The 13,326-nt window shown below is 37.3% G+C and overlaps 19 non-coding genes across 19 annotated transcripts; all 19 read right to left on the bottom strand.

Annotated features, from left to right (window-relative positions):
• Positions 1 to 116: 116 nt before the first annotated feature.
• Positions 117 to 188, bottom strand: TRNAE-UUC (transfer RNA glutamic acid (anticodon UUC)). The gene has a single exon. It is a non-coding gene; the product is annotated as a tRNA-Glu (tRNA).
• Positions 189 to 616: 428 nt separating this feature from the next.
• On the bottom strand, positions 617 to 688 carry TRNAG-UCC (transfer RNA glycine (anticodon UCC)). Its single transcript has one exon. It is a non-coding gene; the product is annotated as a tRNA-Gly (tRNA).
• Positions 689 to 1,039: 351 nt separating this feature from the next.
• TRNAG-UCC (transfer RNA glycine (anticodon UCC)) lies at positions 1,040 to 1,111 on the bottom strand. The gene has a single exon. It is a non-coding gene; the product is annotated as a tRNA-Gly (tRNA).
• A 428-nt stretch (positions 1,112 to 1,539) lies between these two features.
• On the bottom strand, positions 1,540 to 1,611 carry TRNAG-UCC (transfer RNA glycine (anticodon UCC)). The gene has a single exon. It is a non-coding gene; the product is annotated as a tRNA-Gly (tRNA).
• Positions 1,612 to 1,962: 351 nt separating this feature from the next.
• Positions 1,963 to 2,034, bottom strand: TRNAG-UCC (transfer RNA glycine (anticodon UCC)). Its single transcript has one exon. It is a non-coding gene; the product is annotated as a tRNA-Gly (tRNA).
• A 351-nt stretch (positions 2,035 to 2,385) lies between these two features.
• On the bottom strand, positions 2,386 to 2,457 carry TRNAG-UCC (transfer RNA glycine (anticodon UCC)). Its single transcript has one exon. It is a non-coding gene; the product is annotated as a tRNA-Gly (tRNA).
• A 428-nt stretch (positions 2,458 to 2,885) lies between these two features.
• On the bottom strand, positions 2,886 to 2,957 carry TRNAG-UCC (transfer RNA glycine (anticodon UCC)). Its single transcript has one exon. It is a non-coding gene; the product is annotated as a tRNA-Gly (tRNA).
• Positions 2,958 to 3,885: 928 nt separating this feature from the next.
• On the bottom strand, positions 3,886 to 3,957 carry TRNAE-UUC (transfer RNA glutamic acid (anticodon UUC)). Its single transcript has one exon. It is a non-coding gene; the product is annotated as a tRNA-Glu (tRNA).
• A 1,927-nt stretch (positions 3,958 to 5,884) lies between these two features.
• On the bottom strand, positions 5,885 to 5,956 carry TRNAE-UUC (transfer RNA glutamic acid (anticodon UUC)). The gene has a single exon. It is a non-coding gene; the product is annotated as a tRNA-Glu (tRNA).
• Positions 5,957 to 6,384: 428 nt separating this feature from the next.
• On the bottom strand, positions 6,385 to 6,456 carry TRNAG-UCC (transfer RNA glycine (anticodon UCC)). Its single transcript has one exon. It is a non-coding gene; the product is annotated as a tRNA-Gly (tRNA).
• A 351-nt stretch (positions 6,457 to 6,807) lies between these two features.
• On the bottom strand, positions 6,808 to 6,879 carry TRNAG-UCC (transfer RNA glycine (anticodon UCC)). The gene has a single exon. It is a non-coding gene; the product is annotated as a tRNA-Gly (tRNA).
• Positions 6,880 to 7,307: 428 nt separating this feature from the next.
• TRNAG-UCC (transfer RNA glycine (anticodon UCC)) lies at positions 7,308 to 7,379 on the bottom strand. Its single transcript has one exon. It is a non-coding gene; the product is annotated as a tRNA-Gly (tRNA).
• Positions 7,380 to 7,730: 351 nt separating this feature from the next.
• Positions 7,731 to 7,802, bottom strand: TRNAG-UCC (transfer RNA glycine (anticodon UCC)). Its single transcript has one exon. It is a non-coding gene; the product is annotated as a tRNA-Gly (tRNA).
• A 351-nt stretch (positions 7,803 to 8,153) lies between these two features.
• Positions 8,154 to 8,225, bottom strand: TRNAG-UCC (transfer RNA glycine (anticodon UCC)). Its single transcript has one exon. It is a non-coding gene; the product is annotated as a tRNA-Gly (tRNA).
• A 428-nt stretch (positions 8,226 to 8,653) lies between these two features.
• On the bottom strand, positions 8,654 to 8,725 carry TRNAG-UCC (transfer RNA glycine (anticodon UCC)). The gene has a single exon. It is a non-coding gene; the product is annotated as a tRNA-Gly (tRNA).
• Positions 8,726 to 9,653: 928 nt separating this feature from the next.
• TRNAE-UUC (transfer RNA glutamic acid (anticodon UUC)) lies at positions 9,654 to 9,725 on the bottom strand. The gene has a single exon. It is a non-coding gene; the product is annotated as a tRNA-Glu (tRNA).
• Positions 9,726 to 10,150: 425 nt separating this feature from the next.
• TRNAG-UCC (transfer RNA glycine (anticodon UCC)) lies at positions 10,151 to 10,222 on the bottom strand. Its single transcript has one exon. It is a non-coding gene; the product is annotated as a tRNA-Gly (tRNA).
• Positions 10,223 to 10,650: 428 nt separating this feature from the next.
• On the bottom strand, positions 10,651 to 10,722 carry TRNAG-UCC (transfer RNA glycine (anticodon UCC)). Its single transcript has one exon. It is a non-coding gene; the product is annotated as a tRNA-Gly (tRNA).
• A 928-nt stretch (positions 10,723 to 11,650) lies between these two features.
• TRNAE-UUC (transfer RNA glutamic acid (anticodon UUC)) lies at positions 11,651 to 11,722 on the bottom strand. The gene has a single exon. It is a non-coding gene; the product is annotated as a tRNA-Glu (tRNA).
• Positions 11,723 to 13,326: the final 1,604 nt, after the last annotated feature.

The raw sequence follows: 13,326 nt of genomic DNA, 5'->3' as shown, positions 1-13,326 counted from the left end.
CTGCTAAGAAGGAATCATGATTTCTAAAAAGATTTTAACATTTTCTATGGACCTTGTCATCTGAGCATATCTTAAGCAACAACTTTAAGTGTGAAAACAGCACATAAGGAAAAGAATGCATTGGCCGGGAATCAAACCCGGGTCAATTGCTTGAAAAGCAGCTATGCTCACCACTATACCACCAATGCTTGAGCACTTTTCAAATGCATATAGTGGTCAATATGGAAATCACAACAACTGTTTGAAAGATATTTATAGCCTGCGCTGTAGCACCATTGGTGGAAGATATTCAAACAAAATTGGAAAATTGCATGACATTCACAATTCAAGATTTAGGCTCATCCATACTTAAGGTTTTTATGCACCATTGAACTGATATACAGTGGTATCAAAACTGAGAAAAGAAAAGACCTTCGATTTACTTGCATATGGCACCTCAGTGAACTTTGTAAAATGTATTTACAAATCTTTAATCAAGCAGTGGTGGAATCAAAAGTCATCTTCTAAGAAGGAATCATGATTTCTACAAAGATTTTAACATTTTCTATGGACCTTGTCATCTGAGCATATCTTAAGCAACAACTATAAGTGCGAAAACAGCACATAAGGAAAAGGATGCATTGGCCGGGAATCGAACCCGGGTCAACTGCTTGGAAGGAAGCTATGCTCACCACTATACCACCAATGCTTGAGCACTTTTCAAATGCATATAGTGGCCAATATGGAAATCACAACAACTGTTTGAAAGATTTTTATAGCCTGCGCTGTAGCACCATTGGTGGTAGATATTCAAACAAAATTGGCAAATTGCATGACATTCACAATTCAAGATTTAGGCTCATCCATACTTAAGGTTTTTATGCACCATTGAACTGACATACAGTGGTATCAAAACTGAGAAAAGAAAAGACCTTCGATTTACTTGCATATGGCACCTCAGTGATTTCTACAAAGATTTTAACATTTTCTATGGACCTTGTCATCTGAGCATATCTTAAGCAACAACTATAAGTGCGAAAACAGCACATAAGGAAAAGGATGCATTGGCCGGGAATCGAACCCGGATCAACTGCTTGGAAGGCAGCTATGCTCACCACTATACCACCAATGCTTGAGCACTTTCCAAATGCATATAGTGACCAATATGGAAATCACAACAACTGTTTGAAAGATATTTATAGCCTGCGCTGTAGCACCATTGGTGGAAGATATTCAAACAAAATTGGAAAATTGCATGACATTCACAATTCAAGATTTAGGCTCATCCATACTTAAGGTTTTTATGCACCATTGAACTGATATACAGTGGTATCAAAACTGAGAAAAGAAAAGACCTTCGATTTACTTGCATATGGCACCTCAGTGAACTTTGTAAAATGTATTTACAAATCTTTAATCAAGCAGTGGTGGAATCAAAAGTCATCTGCTAAGAAGGAATCATGATTTCTACAAAGATTTTAACATTTTCTATGGACCTTGTCATCTGAGCATATCTTAAGCAACAACTATAAGTGCGAAAACAGCACATAAGGAAAAGGATGCATTGGCCGGGAATCGAACCCGGGTCAACTGCTTGGAAGGCAGCTATGCTCACCACTATACCACCAATGCTTGAGCACTTTTCAAATGCATATAGTGGCCAATATGGAAATCACAACAACTGTTTGAAAGATTTTTATAGCCTGCGCTGTATCACCATTGGTGGTAGATATTCAAACAAAATTGGCAAATTGCATGACATTCACAATTCAAGATTTAGGCTCATCCATACTTAAGGTTTTTATGCACCATTGAACTGACATACAGTGGTATCAAAACTGAGAAAAGAAAAGACCTTCGATTTACTTGCATATGGCACCTCAGTGATTTCTACAAAGATTTTAACATTTTCTATGGACCTTGTCATCTGAGCATATCTTAAGCAACAACTATAAGTGCGAAAACAGCACATAAGGAAAAGGATGCATTGGCCGGGAATCGAACCCGGGTTAACTGCTTGGAAGGCAGCTATGCTTACCACTATACCACCAATGCTTGAGCTCTTTTCAAATGCATATAGTGGCCAATATGGAAATCACAACAACTGTTTGAAAGATTTTTATAGCCTGCGCTGTAGCACCATTGGTGGTAGATATTCAAACAAAATTGGCAAATTGCATGACATTCACAATTCAAGATTTAGGCTCATCCATACTTAAGGTTTTTATGCACCATTGAACTGACATACAGTGGTATCAAAACTGAGAAAAGAAAAGACCTTCGATTTACTTGCATATGGCACCTCAGTGATTTCTACAAAGATTTTAACATTTTCTATGGACCTTGTCATCTGAGCATATCTTAAGCAACAACTATAAGTGCGAAAACAGCACATAAGGAAAAGGATGCATTGGCCGGGAATCGAACCCGGATCAACTGCTTGGAAGGCAGCTATGCTCACCACTATACCACCAATGCTTGAGCACTTTCCAAATGCATATAGTGACCAATATGGAAATCACAACAACTGTTTGAAAGATATTTATAGCCTGCGCTGTAGCACCATTGGTGGAAGATATTCAAACAAAATTGGAAAATTGCATGACATTCACAATTCAAGATTTAGGCTCATCCATACTTAAGGTTTTTATGCACCATAGAACTGATATACAGTAGTATCAAAACTGAGAAAAGAAAAGACCTTTGATGTACTTGCATATGGCACCTCAGTGAACTTTGTAAAATGTATTCACAAATCTTTAATCAAGCATTGGTGGAATCAAAAGTCATCTGCTAAGAAGGAATCATGATTTCTACAAGGATTTTAACATTTTCTATGGACCTTGTCATCTGAGCATATCTTAAGCAATAACTATAAGTGCGAAAACAGCACATAAGGAAAAGGATGCATTGGCCGGGAATCGAACCCGGGTCAACTGCTTGGAAGGCAGCTATGCTAACCACTATACCACCAATGCTTGAGCTATTTTTGAATGCATATAGTGGCCAATATGGAAATCACAACAACTGTTTGAAAGATATTTATAGCCTGCGCTGTAGCACCATTGGTGGAAGATATTCAAACAAAATTGGAAAATTGCATGACATTCACAATTCAAGATTTAGGCTCATCCATACTTAAGGTTTTTATGCACCATTGAACTGATATACAGTGGTATCAAAACTGAGAAAAGAAAAGACCTTTGATTTACTTGCATATGGCACCTCAGTGAACTTTGTAAAATGTATTTACAAATCTTTAATCAGGCAGTGGTGGAATCAAAAGTCATCTGCTAAGAAGGAATCATGATTTCTACAAAGATTTTAACATTTTCTATGGACCTTGTCATCTGAGCATATCTTAAGCAACAACTATAAGTGCGAAAACAGCACATAAGGAAAACGATGCATTGGCCGGGAATAGAACCCGAGTCAACTGCTTGGAAGGCAGCTATGCTCACCACTATACCACTAATGCTTGAGCTCGTTTCTATTGCATATAGTGGCCAATATGGAAATCACAACAACTGTTTGAAAGATATTTATAGCCTGCGCTGTAGCACCATTGGTGGAAGATATTCAAACAAAATTGGCAAATTGCATGACATTCACAATTCAAAATTTAGGCTCATCCATACTTAAGGTTTTTATGCACCATTGAACTGATATACAGTGGTATCAAAACTGAGAAAAGAAAAGACCTTCGATTTACTTGTATATGGCACCTCAGTGAACTTTGTAAAATGTATTTACAAATCTTTAATCAAGCAGTGGTGGAATCAAAAGTCATCTGCTAAGAAGGAATCATGATTTCTAAAAAGATTTTAACATTTTCTATGGACCTTGTCATCTGAGCATATCTTAAGCAACAACTTTAAGTGTGAAAACAGCACATAAGGAAAAGAATGCATTGGCCGGGAATCAAACCCGGGTCAATTGCTTGAAAAGCAGCTATGCTCACCACTATACCACCAATGCTTGAGCACTTTTCAAATGCATATAGTGGTCAATATGGAAATCACAACAACTGTTTGAAAGATATTTATAGCCTGCGCTGTAGCACCATTGGTGGAAGATATTAGAACAAAATTGGAAAATTGCATGACATTCACAATTCAAGATTTAGGCTCATCCATACTTAAGGTTTTTATGCACCATTGAACTGATATACAGTGGTATCAAAACTGAGAAAAGAAAAGACCTTCGATTTACTTGCATATGGCACCTCAGTGAACTTTGTAAAATGTATTTACAAATCTTTAATCAAGCAGTGGTGGAATCAAAAGTCATCTTCTAAGAAGGAATCATGATTTCTACAAAGATTTTAACATTTTCTATGGACCTTGTCATCTGAGCATATCTTAAGCAACAACTATAAGTGCGAAAACAGCACATAAGGAAAAGGATGCATTGGCCGGGAATCGAACCCGGGTAAACTGCTTGGAAGGCAGCTATGCTCAGCACTATACCACCAATGCTTGAGCTCTTTTCGAATGCATATAGTGGCCAATATGGAAATCACAACAACTGTTTGAAAGATATTTATAGCCTGCACTGTAGCACCATTGGTGGAAGATATTCAAACAAAATTGGCAAATTGCATGACATTCACAATTCAAGATTTAGGCTCATCCATACTTAAGGTTTTTATGCACCATTGAACTGATATACAGTGGTATCAAAACTGAGAAAAGAAAAGACCTTTGATTTACTTGCTCTGGCACCTCAGTGAACTTTGTAAAATGTATTTACAAATCTTTAATCAGGCAGTGGTGGAATCAAAAGTCATCTGCTAAGAAGGAATCATGATTTCTACAAAGATTTTAACATTTTCTATGGACCTTGTCATCTGAGCATATCTTAAGCAACAACTATAAGTGCGAAAACAGCACATAAGGAAAAGGATGCATTGGCCGGGAATCGTACCCGGGTCAACTGCTTGGAAGACCGCTTTGCTCACCACTATACCACCAATGCTTGAGCTCTTTTCGATTGCATATAGTGGCCAATATGGAAATCACAACAACTGTTTGAAAGATATTTATAGCCTGCGCTGTAGCACCATTGGTGGAAGATATTCAAACAAAATTGGCAAATTGCATGACATTTACAATTCAAGATTTAGGCTCATCCATACTAAAGGTTTTTATGCACCATTGAACTGACATACAGTGGTATCAAAACTGAGAAAAGAAAAGACCTTCGATTTACTTGCATATGGCACCTCAGTGAACTTTGTAAAATGTATTTACAAATCTTTAATCAGGCAGTGGTGGAATCAAAAGTCATCTGCTAAGAAGGAATCATGATTTCTACAAAGATTTTAACATTTTCTATGGACCTTGTCATCTGAGCATATCTTAAGCAACAACTATAAGTGCGAAAACAGCACATAAGGAAAACGATGCATTGGCCGGGAATAGAACCCGAGTCAACTGCTTGGAAGGCAGCTATGCTCACCACTATACCACTAATGCTTGAGCTCGTTTCTATTGCATATAGTGGCCAATAATGAAATCACAACAACTGTTTGAAAGATATTTATAGCCTGCGCTGTAGCACCATTGGTGGAAGATATTCAAACAAAATTGGCAAATTGCATGACATTCACAATTCAAAATTTAGGCTCATCCATACTTAAGGTTTTTATGCACCATTGAACTGATATACAGTGGTATCAAAACTGAGAAAAGAAAAGACCTTCGATTTACTTGTATATGGCACCTCAGTGAACTTTGTAAAATGTATTTACAAATCTTTAATCAAGCAGTGGTGGAATCAAAAGTCATCTGCTAAGAAGGAATCATGATTTCTAAAAAGATTTTAACATTTTCTATGGACCTTGTCATCTGAGCATATCTTAAGCAACAACTTTAAGTGTGAAAACAGCACATAAGGAAAAGAATGCATTGGCCGGGAATCAAACCCGGGTCAATTGCTTGAAAAGCAGCTATGCTCACCACTATACCACCAATGCTTGAGCACTTTTCAAATGCATATAGTGGTCAATATGGAAATCACAACAACTGTTTGAAAGATATTTATAGCCTGCGCTGTAGCACCATTGGTGGAAGATATTCAAACAAAATTGGAAAATTGCATGACATTCACAATTCAAGATTTAGGCTCATCCATACTTAAGGTTTTTATGCACCATTGAACTGATATACAGTGGTATCAAAACTGAGAAAAGAAAAGACCTTCGATTTACTTGCATATGGCACCTCAGTGAACTTTGTAAAATGTATTTACAAATCTTTAATCAAGCAGTGGTGGAATCAAAAGTCATCTTCTAAGAAGGAATCATGATTTCTACAAAGATTTTAACATTTTCTATGGACCTTGTCATCTGAGCATATCTTAAGCAACAACTATAAGTGCGAAAACAGCACATAAGGAAAAGGATGCATTGGCCGGGAATCGAACCCGGGTCAACTGCTTGGAAGGAAGCTATGCTCACCACTATACCACCAATGCTTGAGCACTTTTCAAATGCATATAGTGGCCAATATGGAAATCACAACAACTGTTTGAAAGATTTTTATAGCCTGCGCTGTAGCACCATTGGTGGTAGATATTCAAACAAAATTGGCAAATTGCATGACATTCACAATTCAAGATTTAGGCTCATCCATACTTAAGGTTTTTATGCACCATTGAACTGACATACAGTGGTATCAAAACTGAGAAAAGAAAAGACCTTCGATTTACTTGCATATGGCACCTCAGTGATTTCTACAAAGATTTTAACATTTTCTATGGACCTTGTCATCTGAGCATATCTTAAGCAACAACTATAAGTGCGAAAACAGCACATAAGGAAAAGGATGCATTGGCCGGGAATCGAACCCGGATCAACTGCTTGGAAGGCAGCTATGCTCACCACTATACCACCAATGCTTGAGCACTTTCCAAATGCATATAGTGACCAATATGGAAATCACAACAACTGTTTGAAAGATATTTATAGCCTGCGCTGTAGCACCATTGGTGGAAGATATTCAAACAAAATTGGAAAATTGCATGACATTCACAATTCAAGATTTAGGCTCATCCATACTTAAGGTTTTTATGCACCATTGAACTGATATACAGTGGTATCAAAACTGAGAAAAGAAAAGACCTTCGATTTACTTGCATATGGCACCTCAGTGAACTTTGTAAAATGTATTTACAAATCTTTAATCAAGCAGTGGTGGAATCAAAAGTCATCTGCTAAGAAGGAATCATGATTTCTACAAAGATTTTAACATTTTCTATGGACCTTGTCATCTGAGCATATCTTAAGCAACAACTATAAGTGCGAAAACAGCACATAAGGAAAAGGATGCATTGGCCGGGAATCGAACCCGGGTCAACTGCTTGGAAGGCAGCTATGCTCACCACTATACCACCAATGCTTGAGCACTTTTCAAATGCATATAGTGGCCAATATGGAAATCACAACAACTGTTTGAAAGATTTTTATAGCCTGCGCTGTATCACCATTGGTGGTAGATATTCAAACAAAATTGGCAAATTGCATGACATTCACAATTCAAGATTTAGGCTCATCCATACTTAAGGTTTTTATGCACCATTGAACTGACATACAGTGGTATCAAAACTGAGAAAAGAAAAGACCTTCGATTTACTTGCATATGGCACCTCAGTGATTTCTACAAAGATTTTAACATTTTCTATGGACCTTGTCATCTGAGCATATCTTAAGCAACAACTATAAGTGCGAAAACAGCACATAAGGAAAAGGATGCATTGGCCGGGAATCGAACCCGGGTTAACTGCTTGGAAGGCAGCTATGCTTACCACTATACCACCAATGCTTGAGCTCTTTTCAAATGCATATAGTGGCCAATATGGAAATCACAACAACTGTTTGAAAGATTTTTATAGCCTGCGCTGTAGCACCATTGGTGGTAGATATTCAAACAAAATTGGCAAATTGCATGACATTCACAATTCAAGATTTAGGCTCATCCATACTTAAGGTTTTTATGCACCATTGAACTGACATACAGTGGTATCAAAACTGAGAAAAGAAAAGACCTTCGATTTACTTGCATATGGCACCTCAGTGATTTCTACAAAGATTTTAACATTTTCTATGGACCTTGTCATCTGAGCATATCTTAAGCAACAACTATAAGTGCGAAAACAGCACATAAGGAAAAGGATGCATTGGCCGGGAATCGAACCCGGATCAACTGCTTGGAAGGCAGCTATGCTCACCACTATACCACCAATGCTTGAGCACTTTCCAAATGCATATAGTGACCAATATGGAAATCACAACAACTGTTTGAAAGATATTTATAGCCTGCGCTGTAGCACCATTGGTGGAAGATATTCAAACAAAATTGGAAAATTGCATGACATTCACAATTCAAGATTTAGGCTCATCCATACTTAAGGTTTTTATGCACCATAGAACTGATATACAGTAGTATCAAAACTGAGAAAAGAAAAGACCTTTGATGTACTTGCATATGGCACCTCAGTGAACTTTGTAAAATGTATTCACAAATCTTTAATCAAGCATTGGTGGAATCAAAAGTCATCTGCTAAGAAGGAATCATGATTTCTACAAGGATTTTAACATTTTCTATGGACCTTGTCATCTGAGCATATCTTAAGCAATAACTATAAGTGTGAAAACAGCACATAAGGAAAAGAATGCATTGGCCGAGAATTGAACCCGGGTCAACTGCTTGGAAGGCAGCTATGCTCACCACTATACCACCAATGCTTGAGCACTTTTCTAATGCATATGGTGGTCAATATGGAAATCACAACAACTGTTTGAAAGATATTTATAGCCTGCGCTGTAGCACCATTGGTGGAAGATATTCAAACAAAATTGGAAAATTGCATGACATTCACAATTCAAGATTTAGGCTCATCCATACTTAAGGTTTTTATGCACCATTGAACTGATATACAGTGGTATCAAAACTGAGAAAAGAAAAGACCTTCGATTTACTTGCATATGGCACCTCAGTGAACTTTGTAAAATGTATTTACAAATCTTTAATTAGGCAGTGGTGGAATAAAAAGGCATCTGCTAAGAAGGAATCATGATTTCTACAAAGATTTTAACATTTTCTATGGACCTTGTCATCTGAGCATATCTTAAGCAACAACTATAAGTGCGAAAACAGCACATAAGGAAAACGATGCATTGGCCGGGAATAGAACCCGAGTCAACTGTTTGGTAGGCAGCTATGCTCACCACTATACCACCAATGCTTGAGCTCTCTTCAAATGCATATAGTGGCCAATATGGAAATCACAACAACTGTTTGAAAGATATTTATAGCCTGCGCTGTAGCAGCATTCGTGGAAGATATTCAAACAAAATTGGCAAATTGCATGACATTCACAATTCAAAATTTAGGCTCATCCATACTTAAGGTTTTTATGCACCATTGAACTGATATACAGTGGTATCAAAACTGAGAAAAGAAAAGACCTTTGATGTACTTGCATATGGCACCTCAGTGAACTTTGTAAAATGTATTTACAAATCTTTAATCAAGCAGTGGTGGAATCAAAAGTCATCTGCTAAGAATGAATCATGATTTCTAAAAAGATTTTAACATTTTCTATGGACCTTGTCATCTGAGCATATCTTAAGCAACAACTTTAAGTGTGAAAACAGCACATAAGGAAAAGAATGCATTGGCCGGGAATCAAACCCGGGTCAATTGCTTGAAAAGCAGCTATGCTCACCACTATACCACCAATGCTTGAGCACTTTTCAAATGCATATAGTGGTCAATATGGAAATCACAACAACTGTTTGAAAGATATTTATAGCCTGCGCTGTAGCACCATTGGTGGAAGATATTCAAACAAAATTGGATTGCATGACATTCACAATTCAAGATTTAGGCTCATCCATACTTAAGGTTTTTATGCACCATTGAACTGATATACAGTGGTATCAAAACTGAGAAAAGAAAAGACCTTCGATTTACTTGCATATGGCACCTCAGTGAACTTTGTAAAATGTATTTACAAATCTTTAATCAAGCAGTGGTGGAATCAAAAGTCATCTGCTAAGAAGGAATCATGATTTCTACAAAGATTTTAACATTTTCTATGGACCTTGTCATCTGAGCATATCTTAAGCAACAACTATAAGTGCGAAAACAGCACATAAGGAAAAGGATGCATTGGCCGGGAATCGAACCCGGGTCAACTGCTTGGAAGGCAGCTATGCTCACCACTATACCACCAATGCTTGAGCACTTTTCAAATGCATATAGTGGCCAGTATGGAAATCACAACAACTGTTTGAAAGATTTTTATAGCCTGCGCTGTAGCACCATTGGTGGTAGATATTCAAACAAAATTGGCAAATTGCATGACATTCACAATTCAAGATTTAGGCTCATCCATACGTAAGGTTTTTATGCACCATTGAACTGATATACAGTGGTATCAAAACTGAGAAAAGAAAAGACCTTTGATGTACTTGCATATGGCACCTCAGTGAACTTTGTAAAATGTGTTTACAAATGTTTAATCATGCAGTGGTGGAATCAAAAGTCATCTGCTAAGAAAGAATCATGATTTCTACAAAGATTTTAACATTTTCTATGGACCTTGTCATCTGAGCATATCTTAAGCAACAACTATAAGTGCGAAAACAGCACATAAGGAAAAGGATGCATTGGCCGGGAATCGAACCCGGGTCAACTGCTTGGAAAGCAGCTATGCTCAGCACTATACCACCAATGCTTGAGCTCTTTTCGGATGCATATAGTGGCCAATATGGAAATCACAACAACTGTTTGAAAGATATTTATAGCCTGCACTGTAGCACCATTGGTGGAAGATATTCAAACAAAATTGGCAAATTGCATGACATTCACAATTCAAGATTTAGGCTCATCCATACTTAAGGTTTTTATGCACCATTGAACTGATATACAGTGGTATCAAAACTGAGAAAAGAAAAGACCTTCGATTTACTTGCATATGGCACCTCAGTGAACTTTGTAAAATGTATTTACAAATCTTTAATTAGGCAGTGGTGGAATAAAAAGGCATCTGCTAAGAAGGAATCATGATTTCTACAAAGATTTTAACATTTTCTATGGACCTTGTCATCTGAGCATATCTTAAGCAACAACTATAAGTGCGAAAACAGCACATAAGGAAAAGGATGCATTGGCCGGGAATCGTACCCGGGTCAACTGCTTGGAAGACCGCTTTGCTCACCACTATACCACCAATGCTTGAGCTCTTTTCGATTGCATATAGTGGCCAATATGGAAATCACAACAACTGTTTGAAAGATATTTATAGCCTGCGCTGTAGCACCATTGGTGGAAGATATTCAAACAAAATTGGCAAATTGCATGACATTTACAATTCAAGATTTAGGCTCATCCATACTAAAGGTTTTTATGCACCATTGAACTGACATACAGTGGTATCAAAACTGAGAAAAGAAAAGACCTTCGATTTACTTGCATATGGCACCTCAGTGAACTTTGTAAAATGTATTTACAAATCTTTAATCAGGCAGTGGTGGAATCAAAAGTCATCTGCTAAGAAGGAATCATGATTTCTACAAAGATTTTAACATTTTCTATGGACCTTGTCATCTGAGCATATCTTAAGCAACAACTTTAAGTGTGAAAACAGCACATAAGGAAAAGAATGCATTGGCCGGGAATCAAACCCGGGTCAATTGCTTGAAAAGCAGCTATGCTCACCACTATACCACCAATGCTTGAGCACTTTTCAAATGCATATAGTGGTCAATATGGAAATCACAACAACTGTTTGAAAGATATTTATAGCCTGCGCTGTAGCACCATTGGTGGAAGATATTCAAACAAAATTGGAAAATTGCATGACATTCACAATTCAAGATTTAGGCTCATCCATACTTAAGGTTTTTATGCACCATTGAACTGATATACAGTGGTATCAAAACTGAGAAAAGAAAAGACCTTCGATTTACTTGCATATGGCACCTCAGTGAACTTTGTAAAATGTATTTACAAATCTTTAATCAAGCAGTGGTGGAATCAAAAGTCATCTTCTAAGAAGGAATCATGATTTCTATAAAGATTTTAACATTTTCTATGGACCTTGTCATCTGAGCATATCTTAAGCAACAACTATAAGTGCGAAAACAGCACATAAGGAAAAGGATGCATTGGCCGGGAATCGAACCCGGGTCAACTGCTTGGAAGGAAGCTATGCTCACCACTATACCATTAATGCTTGAGCACTTTTCAAATGCATATAGTGGCCAATATGGAAATCACAACAACTGTTTGAAAGATTTTTATAGCCTTCGCTGTAGCACCATTGGTGGTAGATATTCAAACAAAATTGGCAAATTGCATGACATTCACAATTCAAGATTTAGGCTCATCCATACTTAAGGTTTTTATGCACCATTGAACTGACATACAGTGGTATCAAAACTGAGAAAAGAAAAGACCTTCGATTTACTTGCATATGGCACCTCAGTGATTTCTACAAAGATTTTAACATTTTCTATGGACCTTGTCATCTGAGCATATCTTAAGCAACAACTATAAGTGCGAAAACAGCACATAAGGAAAAGGATGCATTAGCTGGGAATCGAACCCGGGTTAACTGCTTGGAAGGCAGCTATGCTCACCACTATACCACCAATGCTTGAGCTCTTTTCAAATGCATATAGTGGCCAATATGGAAATCACAACAACTGTTTGAAAGATTTTTATAGCCTGCGCTGTAGCACCATTGGTGGTAGATATTCAAACAAAATTGGCAAATTGCATGACATTCACAATTCAAGATTTAGGCTCATCCATACTTAAGGTTTTTATGCACCATTGAACTGACATACAGTGGTATCAAAACTGAGAAAAGAAAAGACCTTCGATTTACTTGCATATGGCACCTCAGTGATTTCTACAAAGATTTTAACATTTTCTATGGACCTTGTCATCTGAGCATATCTTAAGCAACAACTATAAGTGCGAAAACAGCACATAAGGAAAAGGATGCATTGGCCGGGAATCGAACCTGAATCAACTGCTTGGAAGGCAGCTATGCTCACCACTATACCACCAATGCTTGAGCACTTTCCAAATGCATATAGTGACCAATATGGAAATCACAACAACTGTTTGAAAGATATTTATAGCCTGCGCTGTAGCACCATTGGTGGAAGATATTCAAACAAAATTGGAAAATTGCATGACATTCACAATTCAAGATTTAGGCTCATCCATACTTAAGGTTTTTATGCACCATAGAACTGATATACAGTGGTATCAAAACTGAGAAAAGAAAAGACCTTTGATGTACTTGCATATGGCACCTCAGTGAACT

The sequence above is a fragment of the Pseudophryne corroboree genome, unplaced genomic scaffold (genome assembly GCF_028390025.1).
Source record: "Pseudophryne corroboree isolate aPseCor3 unplaced genomic scaffold, aPseCor3.hap2 scaffold_2127, whole genome shotgun sequence".
In the NCBI taxonomy this organism is placed as follows: Eukaryota; Metazoa; Chordata; class Amphibia; order Anura; family Myobatrachidae; genus Pseudophryne; species Pseudophryne corroboree.
This window is presented reverse-complemented; position numbering and strand designations above follow the sequence as displayed.